Source organism: Artibeus jamaicensis, unplaced genomic scaffold (assembly GCF_021234435.1).
Source record: "Artibeus jamaicensis isolate MK-2021 breed Jamaican fruit bat unplaced genomic scaffold, CSHL_Jam_final contig_1128, whole genome shotgun sequence".
In the NCBI taxonomy this organism is placed as follows: Eukaryota; Metazoa; Chordata; class Mammalia; order Chiroptera; family Phyllostomidae; genus Artibeus; species Artibeus jamaicensis.
The window spans coordinates 2,682,483-2,697,813 of NW_026521220.1; the positions used below are offsets into that span (position 1 = coordinate 2,682,483).

Genomic DNA, 15,331 nt, shown 5'->3' on the forward strand with positions numbered 1-15,331 from the left:
GACCGGCTTGGCTTAGTGAGAATGAAACATTTCTGCACGTCCAAAATAAAAGGCATGGATTGTGGTTATAGTGTTGTTCTTTAAGAGACAGCATTTACAGTAGCACACGTATAGAACATTTCAGACAAAAGACAGTGAGTTTACTTCTAGACTGTGACGTCATCGTGGCGGAAGCTGGGAGGGGATGTGGGGATGTGTCACACTAGCTTCTCCACCTCAGCGTGTTTGTAATTTTCCCTAACAGAACGTGAGAGAAAAAGACACAAAGACAACATTGGGACAGTGGACACATTGGGATCGAGTCTTTGCAATATCCAGTAGTAAAGTGATATCCTTTGTCTATAAAGTGCTCTTATAAATCAATAGGAAAAACCAAAACCCCCACTTAAAGTAGGTGATGGTTATGAACACTGGATGGATGTGGCCAGAGAGACAAGAGGCGATGAACATGGCGACAGCTGTGTGCAAAAGTACGGGCACAGAAAAGAGGACCGGAAGGACTCATCTCAGGCTGCAGCGGCTCCGGGCCCCCAGGCCCCGGCCAGTGTTTTAGGAGGAGCATGAGCTCCTGCAATAATCAAACCCTAAGAAAGAAATGGAGAAAACAGACCCAGTGCTCGAGAAAGCTGAGGAACTCAGCTCCCCGGGGGCCTTGATGGGGCTGAGCGGTGCCAACAGCTGCCCAGGGAAGCAGCAGGATTTTCTGGGAGCTGGGAGAGCCATCATTGCATTCAGCCTGGAAATTAGACTTCCCCAGCAGAAGAGGCACCCCCACTGCATCGAACCATGCGCCATGGGGGGTTGGGGACACAGAGACAGCCCCTCAGGGACCTCCTCCTGCCCCAAGGCTGTCCATGCAGACCCCCAAGCACATGTCCCATGACCACATGTGGGGAGAGCAGTCTGGGGAGTTCGTCCTGAGGGGTTCTTGCCTACGCTAATGGGGCACCCTAGGTCAAGCACTGGTCAGCCCCAAGGCACGGAGGCCCCTTGGCAGATGACCCAGAAGGACTGGGAGCTGTAAGGGAAGGCCTAATACAGGAAGCTCAGGGTTCACATCTCGGCAGGAACATTTCTGGGGACTCAGGGAACCTGAGGTCTGAGGAGCTGAGAGCCTGGGCTGGGGCTGGGGAGTGGCCAGGTGACTGTAGGTCAGAGGCAGCAATGGCAGGCAGAGGCAGGTGAGCATCCCAGCTGTTGCCCCTCCTCGGTGGGAGGCCAGAGCCCCCTAAAAGGTCTGGGCCTGAGAGTCCCACTGGGGCAGGTCACAGATTGTGCCTCCTGTGCCAGGTGTGGCCCCCTCAAGTCTCCCTGGTTCCCCGAGACCCGCCTGTCTGCCCCTCTGGGCCCCCTCCCTGCCCCTCCTGCTGCTGATTCAGACTGCAGCTGCTGCCAATGCCCGATGCTGTGCCTCACAGGCTCCAAGTGTGGGAACAGGCAGCAAGGACCCACCCTCTCTATGGGGAGCCATGGTGCTCTAGGCAGAGAGGGTTGAGGGCTGGCAGTCACTGTCCTCTCTCTGTCTGCAGTGACAGCCCACCACTCCAGTCCCAACCATGACAGGGGAGCCTGGGCAGAAGGGGGGGTGAACCCCACGGTGCCCCACTGTGTGGGACAGCTGGCCCCTGCTTCCATTGCTTCCCCCACAAGACACCCAGCCTGCAAGATGCCCCGTGTGGCTCCCCTAGGCCCCCCAGCAGGGCCCTGCTCACCAACCCCTCCATCTCAGGAAGAGTACAATGTGGGGGGGCAGTTACGAGGGCCCAGGCTTACAAACCCACCCGACACACTCCGGGGTGAACACAGGGACCCAGGCATTCCCAAGGGGCCTGAGGCCCACAGCCAGGCTGGGGCCAAAACCCTGGCAGATCCAGAAGCAACCAGGGCCTGGGAGCCCAGCCTCTACTGAGGGGGCCACGGGATCCCTGAGGTCCTCTGATGGCTCCACTGAGGCACAGCTGGGACAGCTGCCTAGCCAGGCTGAGGACCGAAGCCGGGCAGCACAGCCGTCACCCACACTGGCCACTGGCCTGTGCACACCAGTGCCCTCTGCCTGGAATGCCCCTTTCCCTCCGCAGGGTGGACCCCCTTCTTCCAGGCCCGTCTGTCACCATGGCAACACCCAGGCTTCTCCGGGAGGGACAGAGCCTCTTTGTGGTGGTACAAAGCCTCTTTGAGGGGCAATGGGGTTACAGCCCCTGGGAGCCTGTGGCCAAGAAGCCTCTGGGGGGGGGGGTGAGACAGGGCCCCTCAACCCAATGCCCCCCATTACAGGACCAAGGAAGCTGGGACAGGAGAGTCGGAGGGCTAGGGGTTGCCTCCCCCACCAGAGCCACCTGCACCTGCTGCCCGTGGCAGGATCCCCGGGAAGAGCCCCGTGGCCCCGGGAAGAGGCTGTCTGCTGCAGGCTAGGGGACTCCCCACGGTCTTCGCCACGGTTGTGACAAGCAGCGCACGCTGCCTGGATCAGTGGAAGAAGGCACAGGCAGCAGGGAAACTCCCACCTCACGGGAAACCAGGCACAGGACCCAGTGGGAACTGGGGGTAGGAAGTCCTTGGTGCTCGCAAGTAGGGTAGGCTGGTTAGATGGCAGAGGTCTGGGACCAGGGCAGCTGAAGGGTCTGTGCATGGTGTCCGTCTCTCGCCCCCACCCACGCTCACCAGTTCACTGCCCCCAGCTCCTCTGGCCTGGCTTCCCCTGCTGTAGAAGTCCCCACCTTTGCCTGCCTGCCCTCAGGAGAATTCCACCAGCCAAGCTATGTAGCCTGGGGCAGACTTGCTGCAGCCACAAACTTGGGACACGCTTGGACAAAAAGGAACCTCGCTGTGGCCTGGTTTGCTCCAGAGTTGGGGAGAAGGACTCTGAGGGCAATGCAGGTTCAGGACACAGTGACAGGCACCCAACATGGAGTTTCCACCCCAGCGTGTCTGTCCTATGTGTACCCCAACTCCACAGTCAGGGAAGCATACCCCAGCAGGTTCCCTGCCACCCCCTCCCGCCCTGGAGGTGGCCCCAGCCACGGAGCCGCGCCCCGTCCTAGCCAGCATGCCCTTCCCACCCCGACTGCTTGCTGACCAGGCACTTGGCAGTGCCCCTGCATGTTGGGCCCCTGCCGGGCCAGCCCTCCCCAAGTGACCTCAGTCTGACCCACTGCAGCTTTGCTCACTAAGTGCCTGGGGTAGGGGATCACAGACCCAGGCAGCAGCATGAAACGGTAATGACCTCAGGACAGACTCGTCCCTTTGTTGGCAGATCCACACAGGTCCCAGGGTGGGGGACATGGGGCAGCCCTGACACAGCAGTGACCCTGCCAGAGAGCAAGTGTCCCTGTGCCCCCATGTTGGCCCCTACTTCACCTTCCTGGGCAGCCTTCCCATCAGCTAGCTGCTGACACTTTCAGGCAGCTGGACATGCCCGCATGGACACTATCAGCAATGCCCAGTCGATCCTCCCCACAGCCCTGGAAGGGAGGGGGTGGCTGTGGGGACCCCAGTGTAGCCTAGCCTGGAGCCTTGCCATCCAGGGAGTTGGGGCCTGGGCTCAGGTGAATCACCCACAGTTCCAGAAGAAGGTTCTCTGGGAAGAGTGAGATGCATGGGGAAATTACCCTCATTCCTTCCTTAGGGAACAGCCCTGAGGACCCGAGCAGGGAGACTCCACTTGGCTTCACCTGCAGGTCACTCACAGCAGTGAGGGGGACAGGGCCTACAAGTGGCACCGGTGTCAGGAACACTCTCCGGCTGCTGTGGGCGGAGACAGAGGGGCCCTGGCTGCTGGGATCTGGATGGGTCAGAGGTGGGCTTGCCCTGAGGAGAGAGGTTCCCGGCCCTTCCAGCCTTGCTCCTAGCTTGCCAAATCAAAGGGTTAAGTCCCCTTTGGTCTGCCCTTGCCCAGGGTCCCAAGTGGCCTCTGGCCAGCTCTGGCTCCTCAAAGGCCCCCCCCAGGACACCTCTTTCCTCCCAGAAACTGAGCTGCGTGCCAACCTTGCTGCTCCCAACCCCTCTCCTCTGTCCGGGAGCCAGCTCTGCTGCTCCCGAAGCTCTGAGTGCCCATGGCAACTAGGCCAGACACCACCAACCTCGGCCAACAGCGCGAAGTCCTGAATTCATATGCAAATGACCCAGTGGGACTGGGCAGGGGGCTCCACCCCAACTCAGCACAGACTTTAGGCCGTGCACTGTCCCAGTCTGGAGCTCCCAACAACCCACACACATACACCACAAGAGTGTGCTGGGAACCAAGCTTGCTGTGGCTGGCCACAAGGAGGAAGAAATACTGCAGAAGGCTTGCTGACTGTTTTGGGACTTCCTAAAACCCACCTGTAGCACATGTGTGCAGCCACCCACACAATACATGCATGTCACAATACCCACATATACATGATGCACAGATCTGCTCTGTGCCCAGCCCGGTCCACAGGGAGGTCTGTCTGTGGCAGGTGGGGGTGGCTGGGCCTGCACAGACCCTCTGCAGCATCCCAGCACCCCAGCCGCCCTGGAGAGACCTGAGAGAACTGCCAAATGCTGAAATATGTTTATTAGCACAGATATTAAGGAAAAGCTGATACGTGTCCTCAAAAGGTTAAAGACAGCGTTGAACTGATGAACTGGGAATAGACCATGATAAAAAGGAACGATCACAAATGAGGAAGATCCTGTAGAAATGTACAGGAAAGCACAGCAGAGGCAGCAAACAGCAGACAGGGCCCAGCAGAAACCCAGGATACAATGAGGTGGCAGAAAGCAAACCCAAGGCCGCCCTTCCAAAGCAGCAGAGAATGACAAAGAGTGAATGAAAGAGGAAAGACAGGAGATGTAACAAATGAATCCTGGGCTAAGCTTCGACATAACAGGAATTCTCCGAGGGAGAAAAAATAGACGCGGGACTCAGAGAAAAGGTCAGAAACTGCGCTCAACAGTGAAGGCCTCTAGCGGGGAGGTCATTGTCCAGGTCGGAATTTGAGCTTTCTTTCCAGAAAACAAGCTGAGAAAGCTGTGGATGTGTCTATTTCCAGAGTTTTGCAATTCACTCTTTTTAGCTAATGTTTCATTGGACTTCTTAAACACGTGGTGCCCACCCTGAGGGTAGGAAGGAGGCCTGCCTAGCTTGACGTCCCAGCCCACTCTGAGGCCTGCGTTCATGTCCCCCACTGGCCTGTCCGCAGCCTGGACACCGTCCGGATATACACGGGTGTCAGCTGCAGCTGCCGCCGCCCACTCATCACCTCTGTGTTGCAGACACTCTTTTTTTAGGTGAGGAATAGCTGACAGCTTTGTTAAAACAAACAAAAATACTGCACCTCCTTAACTCGAGACCTCTGTTACACTAATTACATTAAAGAGACATCATGGGGAAGTTTCTGGACGTTCAGAGTCATGATTTGCTGTTCACATGGTCAGTCTTTCTCTGGGAGGCAGCAAATGTGGCTCACCAGGACCATGGACTATGGCTTTATGAGCCAGAAGTAAAAATGTCCAGAATCCAAGAGGCCTGGCTAAGCCAAGGGCATCTTCGGGGCACCGCAAGCAGAGGATCCAGGCAACACCCCCCAGGGAACAAGAGCTTTGAGAGGTCGAACTGCATTTTCCAGCAATACAGGGTGGGGCACACGTGGGTTTACAGTTGCTCGCATGGGAAATACAGGAATCGATAAATAACAGGTTCTCTGTCCTGTGCACTCACAACTGTAAATCTACATTTGCCCGCCCTGTAACACTGACATCCTGTGTGCCTTAAGATGGCTTCAGTTGTCTGTAGGCATCCTCTGCTTGCTGTCCCTTGTGAGCATTTTTATTGTCTCAGGAAATCTGTGGATCTGCGGACTGGAGACTGCAAGGGAGTAGGTGTGAATTCGTGAATCATAAAACAAAGCGCGACCAATCCAAACAACCACACACACGCACGCGCATACACGCACAAATACCCGAGGTGATGGATGTGTTCATGAACTAGATGGGGGTAAACCCTTCCACAATATACATTCCTATCAACCGCCACTATGTATGCTTTAAATGTCTTACAATTTTGGCAATTATACTCAATAAAGCTGAAAAAAAGAAGAGCAAAGGAATATTTTACCTACCTTCGTTTTACAAATTCAGTTGCTTAAAAATAAACATGAACAATGTTAGAAGAAACCCACACTCCCTTGTGCTTAGTATCTTGTTCTTGTGTAATGTTGTATTCCTCTTTTTCCCTGGTACCTATACTAGTCTTAAGTGAAAAGATTATAGAATATTATGAACAATTATACATCAACAAATTCAACAACCTAGATGAAATTGATAAATTTCTAAAAACAGAATCTACCAAAACTGATCCATGAAGAAATAGAAAATTGAGCAGCGAGACCTCTAACTAGTTAGGAGATTCAAAACCTCCTAGCAAAGCAAGAGCCAGGCCCAGGCGGCTTCACTGGCAAATTCTACCAAACATTGAAAGAAGAATTAACAATCGCCTTCAAATTGTTTCCAAAAATTGAAGAAAAGGAAATACTTACAAACTCATTCTATGAGGCCAGCATTACCTTGACACCAAAGCCATAACAGAAAACTGTGGGCTAGTATTCCTTATGAAGAGTAATGTAAAAATTCTTGACAAAATACTAGCTAACTGAATTCAGTGGCATATTAAAAAAACTTGCACATCATGGCCAAGTGGGACTGAGTCTGAAATGCAAGGATATAAGTTGACATTCAGTCGACATAATGAACCACCTTAACAGAATGATGAAAAAAAGATCATTTCGATAGATGTACAAAAAGCATTTGACAAAATGCAAAATTCTTTCATGATAAAGAACACATAAAAAGAACTAGGAATGGAAAGGAACTATCTCAACATAACAAAGATCATATATGGAAAGCTACATCACACTACACATGCTACATATCAGACTACATACATACACGCCACCGCCGACACCAGACTCAGCGATGAACGACTCAAAGCTTTTCTCCCAAGACCAGGAAAAGGCACGGGTTCCTGGTCTTGCCATTTCTATTTGATGCAGTACTAGAAGTCCTAGTTAGAGCAATTAGGCAAAAGAAGAAGAAAGGCAAGGCAAGGCAAGGCAAGGCAAGGCAAGGCAAGGCAAGGCAAGGCAAGGCAAGGCAAAGAAAGAAAGAAAGAAAGAAAGAAAGAAAGAAAGAAAGAAAGAAAGAAAGAAAGAAAGAAAGAAAGAAAGAAAGAAAGAAAGAAAGAAAGAAAGAAAGGCATCCAAATAGGAAAGGAAAAATAACATTATTTGTTTGCAGACAACATGATCTTATATGTAGAGAATCCTAAAGATTTCACAAAAAAACTCAGAACTAATAAACAAGTTATGTAAACTTGCAGAGTATAAAAATTTGTAAACAGAAATCAGTTATATTAACAATGAACAATACAAAAAAGAAATTAAGAAAATTATTTCATTTAGAATACCACCAAAAAGAATAAAAAAGAGCCCTGGCTCAGTGGACTGAGTGCTGGCCTGAAAACCAAAAGGTTGCTGGTTCAATTCCCAGCCAGGGCACATGCCCGGGTTACAGGCCAGATCCTGAGTGTGGGGTGCTTGAGAAGCAACCACATATTGGTGTTTCTCTCCCTCTCTTTCTCCTTCCTTTCTCCTCTCTCTAAAAATACATAAATAAAGTCTTTAAAATAAAAAAATAATAAAAATAAAAACTGTAAAACACTGCTGAAAGAAATGAAAGAAGATCTAAATAAATGGAAAGACATCCCACTCTGCACATTTAATACAAGGGTGGAGAGGGGAGAGATACAAGAGGAGGGAGGATCCATGACTTAGGTGTGCAGGATACAGAGAAGGTGGGGATGTGGAAATCGGGGAGCTGAGGAGTCCGGAGTGCGGGGGAAAGTGGGAGCACGGGGAGGGGAGGGTGACCGGGCAGGGAGGGGTGGAGGGAGGGCTGCTGGGAGAAGAAGGCGTGCTTCCCCCTTGCCCTGTCAGACCTTCTGTTTGCAAGGTCCCCAAAGCAGTCAGACTGTAAGGTCCATAGCATGCTCCAAGGGTCAGAGCCAGTACCCTCAGCAGAGCCCTGGAGCCCTCATTCACAGCCCTCTGCAGAGAGTGGGGCTGGGTGCCAGGTGCCCTGAACCCTGTACCTCCCGCTATGGGCAGAAGAGACTCACTCTCAGTCCCAGGGCCATCCACGAGCCCTCCTTGAGGATCCCAGAGACTCACCTCAGAGGTGAGCAGCTGCAGGAATGTGATACCACCAGGCCTCCAACTCCCAAGGGGACCAGGTTGGGTGGGGGCCTAGGAAGTACCCAGGACCAGGACTGAGGTTGGGGGAAGCAGAGGGGAAGGGGACGGCCCCAGCCCTACTGTGCCATGACCACAGAGCTGGGGATCAGCCTGGCCTCCTGATCACCCACATTCCTCAGCATAGCCCAGAAAAGTGGGGTCACCTCACACACACACCTGCTGAGGCACCTGGGGGCACAGGAGTGGGAGAGGTGTGGCTCCCTGGACTGTCTGCCTTGCAGGGGGTCTGTCTCCTGTGCAGGTCCCTGGGGAGGAGTAGACTCAGTCTTAAGATGGCCCCAGCTCGCGTGCGCGCGCACACACACGTACGGTTGGACCTGCCTGGACAGCAAGGTCAAAGCAAACCCAAGTTGTTTAAATACAGAAAAACAGCTCTGGGCACAAGATGTTTACCTCAGCGGCCCTGATGGGGAAGGAGCATGGCAAACAGTGCAGGTGTCCACGGTGGAACGTGTTTCCTGAGCTCTGGGCTGCAGCAGCCACTGAGCAAACCCCATGGGCACACCGGGGGCAGCCTGTCTGGGGACGTGCAGGGGCCCAAGGGGAAGGGGCCAGGGGGTCAGGGGAGAGGAATGGCAGGGCCGGCACAGTGAGGCGCACTCACCGCCTTGTGCTGGCAAAGCATCAACCCAGAAGAGGCTGGGGAGGGGAAGGGATGCCACAGCCCCTGCAGCTTAGACGCACCCACGCAGAAACCGCCTCCCTAGGAACCTAGGAAGGACCGCCAATGCCAGGGTGTAGGGGTGTGGTGGGCGGTATTTCTTTTTCCTTCTTTTCTGGTTTGTCTATAGTTTCTATAAACAAGCACATAGCGATTTATAATTTATTAAAAAGGCAAAACAGGAGGCTCTAGTGCCACTGTCACTTAGAGTCTGTAAGTTGGTCCTGTGGCCCCCTCCCTGGCTCTCAGCCCCTCAGGGGAGCCTGGCCCAGTGGGATTTAGGAGGTACCTCCATGGTATCACTGAGACCATGGCCTTGACCCTGGGCCTGGGGTGACAGGAAGTGCAGGAGGTGATGAGAGGTGCTGAGAGGTTACGAGAGGTGACAGGAGATGCTGATTTGTGAACGGTGGGCCTTGCTGGGGCTGAGGCCCCTCTATCTATGTCATCCAGACTCTTCAGGGGTCCAGGACTCAGTTTCCCTATCTATATACACGCCATCCCTCCCTTTGGCTCTGGGGCCCAGATCCCGCGGGCCAGGAATGGCCCCGGACACAGGGAGCCCTTTCCCTCCAGGGCGCAGAGCAGAAGCTTCCCGGGAGGATAGGTCTGGCAGCACCTCCACAGCCTCATTAGCTCACAAAATGCAGACAGCAGCAAGTACATTCAGAGGAATGAATGGCCTAATTAGGTTTCGGGAGAGTGAAATATTTTGAAAAGAAAAAGTTTAACTAAAGGCATATTTGAAATACCAAACTCAACAACTGCAAACATCAACCTGGCAAAATGTGCCGTGGGGGTGGGGGCCTCCAGCCCCCGACCAGGGACCTGGGCAGCCTTCCCTGCGGGCGAGAGAAGAAGAGCTGCCACCTGCAGGTGCTCTAGCTGAGGGTCCTGTTAGGACAGGGGCACCCAGGGCTGGGGGGAATGGAGGCTCCTCAGCAGCCCGATGGTCCAGGGGGCTTCACAGTCAGCTCTCCGGAGGACAGCCCAAGAAGGGGGACAAAGCAGAACAAGTCCAGGGAATGGCTCAAAGCCAACTCTGGCCAGACTGAAGGTGAGAGGCCCCTGGGGAGGCTATAAGAGAAGAGTGCAGGGTGCACATGGGCTGGGAAGAGAGTGATGGAGCTGGGGGGCCACGGGAAACACACCAAAACAGTGGCTGCCCAGGGGGACCTGTGGGCAGAGCACGGCTGGCCTCACCAGGCTGGCCCGCAGGCATCGTTCCTGCCACCAGCTGTGAATCACCCTGAGTGTGGTATGGCACAGCTGGGAGTTGGCGTGGCATGCACACCATAACTGCAGTGGCCCGCACGGAGCCCTTCACTGGGCCTGTGGGACAAACAGAGCAAGCTCCTGAACCCAAGTATGTGTTCTTCCTCCTGCCTTCCAGAGATGCATGGGCTCTGGGGGTGGGGAGGGGCTTGGGGCTGTGGTCTTGGCTCCTGTTTCTCCCACTGAGCCGCCCTGGGAATGACTCACAAGTCCAATCACAGAGGCCCCTGGGTGCCTGGCGTAGAACAGCCCACAGGTGAGAGGGCGGTTGGCCAGCCTGCACCAGGCTTTCCAGCCACGTGGGCAGGACCCTTGTGTGGCAGGCAGATTGGCCGGCTGCCACACTCCTAACAGCCCCTGAGGCTGAGATACAAACAGCACACATGTGAGCACCTGGCCTAGTGGAGCTGCCCCCCCGCAGCCTTGAGGATGCCAAACCCATATCCCCTGAGGAAGAGGCCAGTTTACACCCCACAGCACAACAAAGCCACCTAGGCGAAGGACACCATGAACACTGTCACCGGGAGACCCATGGCCCTCACTGCAGATGGTTCAGGGGCTGTACCTGGCCACAGGTAGTACACAGCTATCAAAGCCTGATGTCTACAAAGGGACCCGGTCACCGTTGGGGCTTCTGGGGTGGCCCCACGATGGCGGGGGCCTGTTCGCAGTAATGAAGGGAGCTCAGAGGGGCTGTGAGCCCAAACAGAGAAAGCAGAGCAGGACGTGCATGCGCCAGCACAAGACACGCTCCCACGAAGGGCGGGCCGAAGTGCTCCAGACACCGTGCACCCAAGGTGCATCCACAGAGGGAGCGGACCTGACAGGGCAGACTCAACATGCCCCTGCAGAGCAAACATGCAGAAAGTCTGACTTCTGAGAACAAAGCCTGATCGTGGGAGGCCCTGACCTGAACTCCTTAGCAATCTAGTGGGCATTGGCCAAGGGTCAGGTGCCTGCCGGGGACACCGCACACCATAATTTGAGGACGAATTATGCAGTATTTCCAATTTATCGTGACAGAAAATATTAGTCAAGAAACAGTTCAGCATGCTCCCCCTCCCAGGAGCACGCCCATGCCTTTCCTTTCTCCCTCTTCTTCTCCCACGAGGGTGTGTCTCCGCAACTCTAAAGGACCCCACAAGACTTGCAACTAGGGGAGCAGTGGGCAGTGGCAGCTGGTCCTGGACTAACCCCCGATCCTGTCCCCAAAGTCCCCTTTTCTCTGACTCTCCCAGTGAACCGACAGCAGCCCTGCCTTGGCTCACTTTTTCCTATAACGTTTCTAGAATAGAAATATTACAGGAGGGAGCCCAAAGCAGAGCACCGCCTGGGCTCTCTCCTGTTGCCTCTTCTACCCTAAGCCCTTCCTTGTTTCACTGTCCCAGCTTCAATAAACATGCTCTCAAAATAGAAAACAAGAAGAAAAGAAACAGTACAGATATCTCACGTTTATGTCAAAACAAATTCTAGATGAATGAAGTCTTGGGTAGAAACACCTGCAGGAAAACATCTGTGGATTTATCTGGCTACGTGCTAGGGAGGGCGATACATAGACCAATGGAACAAGTACATGAGGGAAAAATTCAACAGGTTCCACCACAAAATGTGAAAAATTTCCACACCATGCAAACCATCACAAACAACAATTGGAAGACTGAAAAAACTGGCAGCATGCAGACAGACAGGGCAAGAATTCATACTTGAATGTGTAGAGACTCATACAATGGCTAAGAAACACACCAAAACCCCAAGAAAACCCTGCCTAGGGGCTTCGCAGAAGTGCAGCCCTGCTCAGGTGCACAGGCCAAGTGGAGGGCGGATTCCGAGAGACTGTCAGTGTGGGCGTGGCTGCGTGTGGAGCACCCATGTCCCCAGGGCCTCTCCGGCTTACACCTGGCATCATCATCGCCCTCCATGCTGCCTTCCGGCTTCCTCTTCTTTTTTAAAAAGGTTTTATTCACTTATTTTTAGAGGGAGAAGGAAGGGGGAAAGAGAGGGAGAGAAACATCGATGTGAGAGAGAAGCTTCTTCCATTGGTTGTCTCTTGTACGTCCCCCAGCCAGGGACTGAACCTGCATCCCAGACCTGTGCCTTGACTGGGAACTGAACCAGTGACCTTTTGCTTTGTGGTACGAAGCCCAACCAACTGAGCTACGCGGGTCAGGGCCAGCTCCCCCTTCCTTCCTGGCACCCTGCTATTCCTCACCTTCGTGCAATTCCAGAGTTGGCCACTCCTTTTTCTAGTCTGTTGCTGTGTCCTCAGCCAGGCTGGGGACTCCCCCAGGGCAGGGAGGGACCTAACGTGGTTCCAATGACCAGCGTCCAACATGAAGCTCAGCAAGCAGGTGCTAAATGGCTGAAGACGAGTATGGGGGACACATGGGTGCTTGCTATCAGCCCCCATCCCAACTCCATTCCAAGGACCCTGCCTCATCCTCCTCTGATGTGGACGGGGCCTTACCCCAGGGCCAGCGGAACAAGGAGCCCCCCCACCAGGGCCCAGGTTCTGCTGCCCAGTTTTTGTCACAGTCCCAGCCCAGAGCAAAGATAACACAGATACCACCACCCATACCACTAGTGCTTATGGCAGAGAAAAACAGTCAATCACCACACTCAAGGAGGGCGGGACAGGGACAGGAGACAGGAGACACGAGGCAGGGACAGGCAGAGCTGCAGAGAGGGCCTGAGAGAAGCAGCGAGAAAACAAGGAGCAGGAGACAGGAAGGGAAAGACAGGGACAGAGAAAGTGCAGGCAAGGGCGGTGACAGCAGGCGAGAGTGGCAGGCCACCTCCGGCAGGCCCAGTTATCAGAGCAGTCATTCTGTGTCTGGTGGCCTGCCAACCCGTGGCATGGTGGCTTACCAGGAGTTAAGGGGGCTGGCGGTCAGCCACCTGCCACCCTTACTCCCAGATGCCACGTCACCTGTGCCATAAGAAATGCCATGTCCTGAGGCCTGGATACAGCCCGAGCTTCTTTAACCCAATCCAGAGCCCCAGCATGGCCCACCAGCCTGGCCAAGCAAGATGCTTGGCTGGACCTTAGTCCTCCCACACAGCCGGATGGCAGTGGATCCCCTGCTCCCACCAGCCCAGCTGGTGGCTTTGCACAGCTGAAGTCCCGGGGAACAGACAAGAAAAGAGCCGGGCACCCCACGCCTCTCCTGTCATATAGCCCATAGCCAAGGACACTCAGGCACCTGGAGGCCTAAGGGCTCCTGAGTGCGTGGCTACTGCTTCCTCGCCACCACCCGAGCACAGACTGGGCAGGGCCCTCACTGGATGCTCAGTGACACAGAGGATCCACGGAGCTGGGCCGGCTGCGCCTCCCGTGGAGACGGCACCCAGTGGGGCCAGGGCAGGGGCAGGCGCTGGGCTAAGGGCCAGGAGCCTGCACTGGGAGGACAAGAGTGACTGGGGGCATTTTGACAAGCCATGGCGACTCTGTAAATGCCACCACCACAGCAAGCTCTGGCAGACTGGGGTGTCAGTAGGGCACACCTTCACACCATTCAGGGGGCCTTTGTGGACACAGGGACCCCTCAGCCTCCTGCTACACTTCTTGGCACCATGCCCCAGTCCCACTAGACCTGTGATTCACAGAACCCACAACACAGAGAACGCCCAAGGCCATGGGCAAGCACGTGGCATCCAGCAGTAAGCAGGGCAGTCAGACTACTCAGTGGCTTGTTGTCCGTGGCTGCTTTCGCTCTACGGCGCGGACCAGTGTGGCCATGAGAGGCAGACATCATGGCTGGCAGAGCTGAAACATTTACTTTCTGGCCCCGACAAAGCCTGCTGCTTGGCCGCAGCACCCTTCTCCTGGTGCTCTGTCATGTGGGCCCGTTGCCTGTCCCCAGCTGGTGGCTTTAGTGTCCCCTGGCAGCAGGGACCACCCTGAGCTAAGAACAGAGCTGGGTGGGCGGTGCCAATGTCAGACACTGCTGTGGCAGACATCCAGTCAAGGCGGGCGGAGAGCAGCCCAGCTAATGCCCTGGTGAGCTGGCCCCACTGCAGGCTCATCGGTCAAGCCAGATTTCTAACAGTGGCTGCTGTCCACACTCAGGCCACCAGTGAATCCAAGCAGTGGTGGCAGGAGGTCCCCACGTCCAGCCATGTCCAGCCCAGGGGGCTGTGCCCACCCATGAGAGGCTGACCGGAAGCACACACCACCCAGAACCATGGCTCATCCCTCTGCGCACCTTGCTAGCCCAGCCCACCAGGACATTCTGCTGTCCTGTGTGAGGAGATATCCCCAGGCCAAGCCCAGGTCACCTACCTGTCTCAAGGGGAGATCAGCATGTCCCAACACCCATCCTACTCACTCCAGCTCCTGCAGGAAAACCAAAGGGCATTTTGTGAGGCTCACCTGCCAGGCTGTCTCCTTTAGATGTGCCCAGACTCCTGGCTGGGCACTGTCACCCCTGACCCCCAGGTCATCCCCAGGGTGCTTCTGACAAACATCTGCAGACCATCACGCCTGCAGTTTGCATCGGAAAACGACGGTCCCTTGTGTTTCTAATGCTGTTGACTATTCTTTGAAACTGTGAGTGTTGAGCCCTGACTGGTATGGCTCGGCTGGTTGGGCACCGTCCTGTAAAGTGAAAGGTTACTGGTTCGATTCCTGGTCAGGGTACGGGCCTAGGTTGTGGGTTCTAGCCAGGGATGCGTATGAGGGGCGACTGATGGATGTTTCTCCCTCACACTGATGTTCTTTCCCTCTCTTTCTCCCTCCCTTCCCCTCTCTCTAAAAATAAAGTTTTGTTTTGTTTTTTAACAAAACTTTGCTGAGTTGTGGGCTGGTGATGGCACCGGTCCCCCTTCCAGAAGCTGAGTGTGTCTCATTGTCATGAACGACCCACATAGGGTGTCACGACCTACTAGGTGCCTCTTCCTCCTGCCCTGTTCCCCCTTAACTGTGGGACAGGCCGCCCGCCGTTCTGAGGCTCCCTGGGGCCAGCCCAGCTCCCCAGTCCCTGGGCCCCAGGTGCTAAAGCTACAGCCAAGTGCTCTTTGCTTGCCTGCAGAAGTGGGGACAGAGGACCCACATGGCCTCCTGTCTTGGCCAACAACCTGGGGGACACTTTTCTCTTGTATTGAGCCTGGGGATATTTCCAGAGAG

General features: G+C 54.8%; 1 protein-coding gene across 3 annotated transcripts in view; it reads right to left on the reverse strand.

Moving 5' to 3' along the window:
* Positions 1-15,331, reverse strand: part of ARVCF (ARVCF delta catenin family member) — a 43,637-nt gene that overhangs the window by 23,848 nt on the left and 4,458 nt on the right. For all 3 annotated transcript variants that reach the window (XM_053664887.1, XM_037141352.2, XM_037141324.2), the window contains exon 2: positions 14,489-14,542. The gene's annotated coding sequence lies outside the window, so the exon portion shown is untranslated. The remainder of the gene's footprint in view (positions 1-14,488; positions 14,543-15,331) is intronic.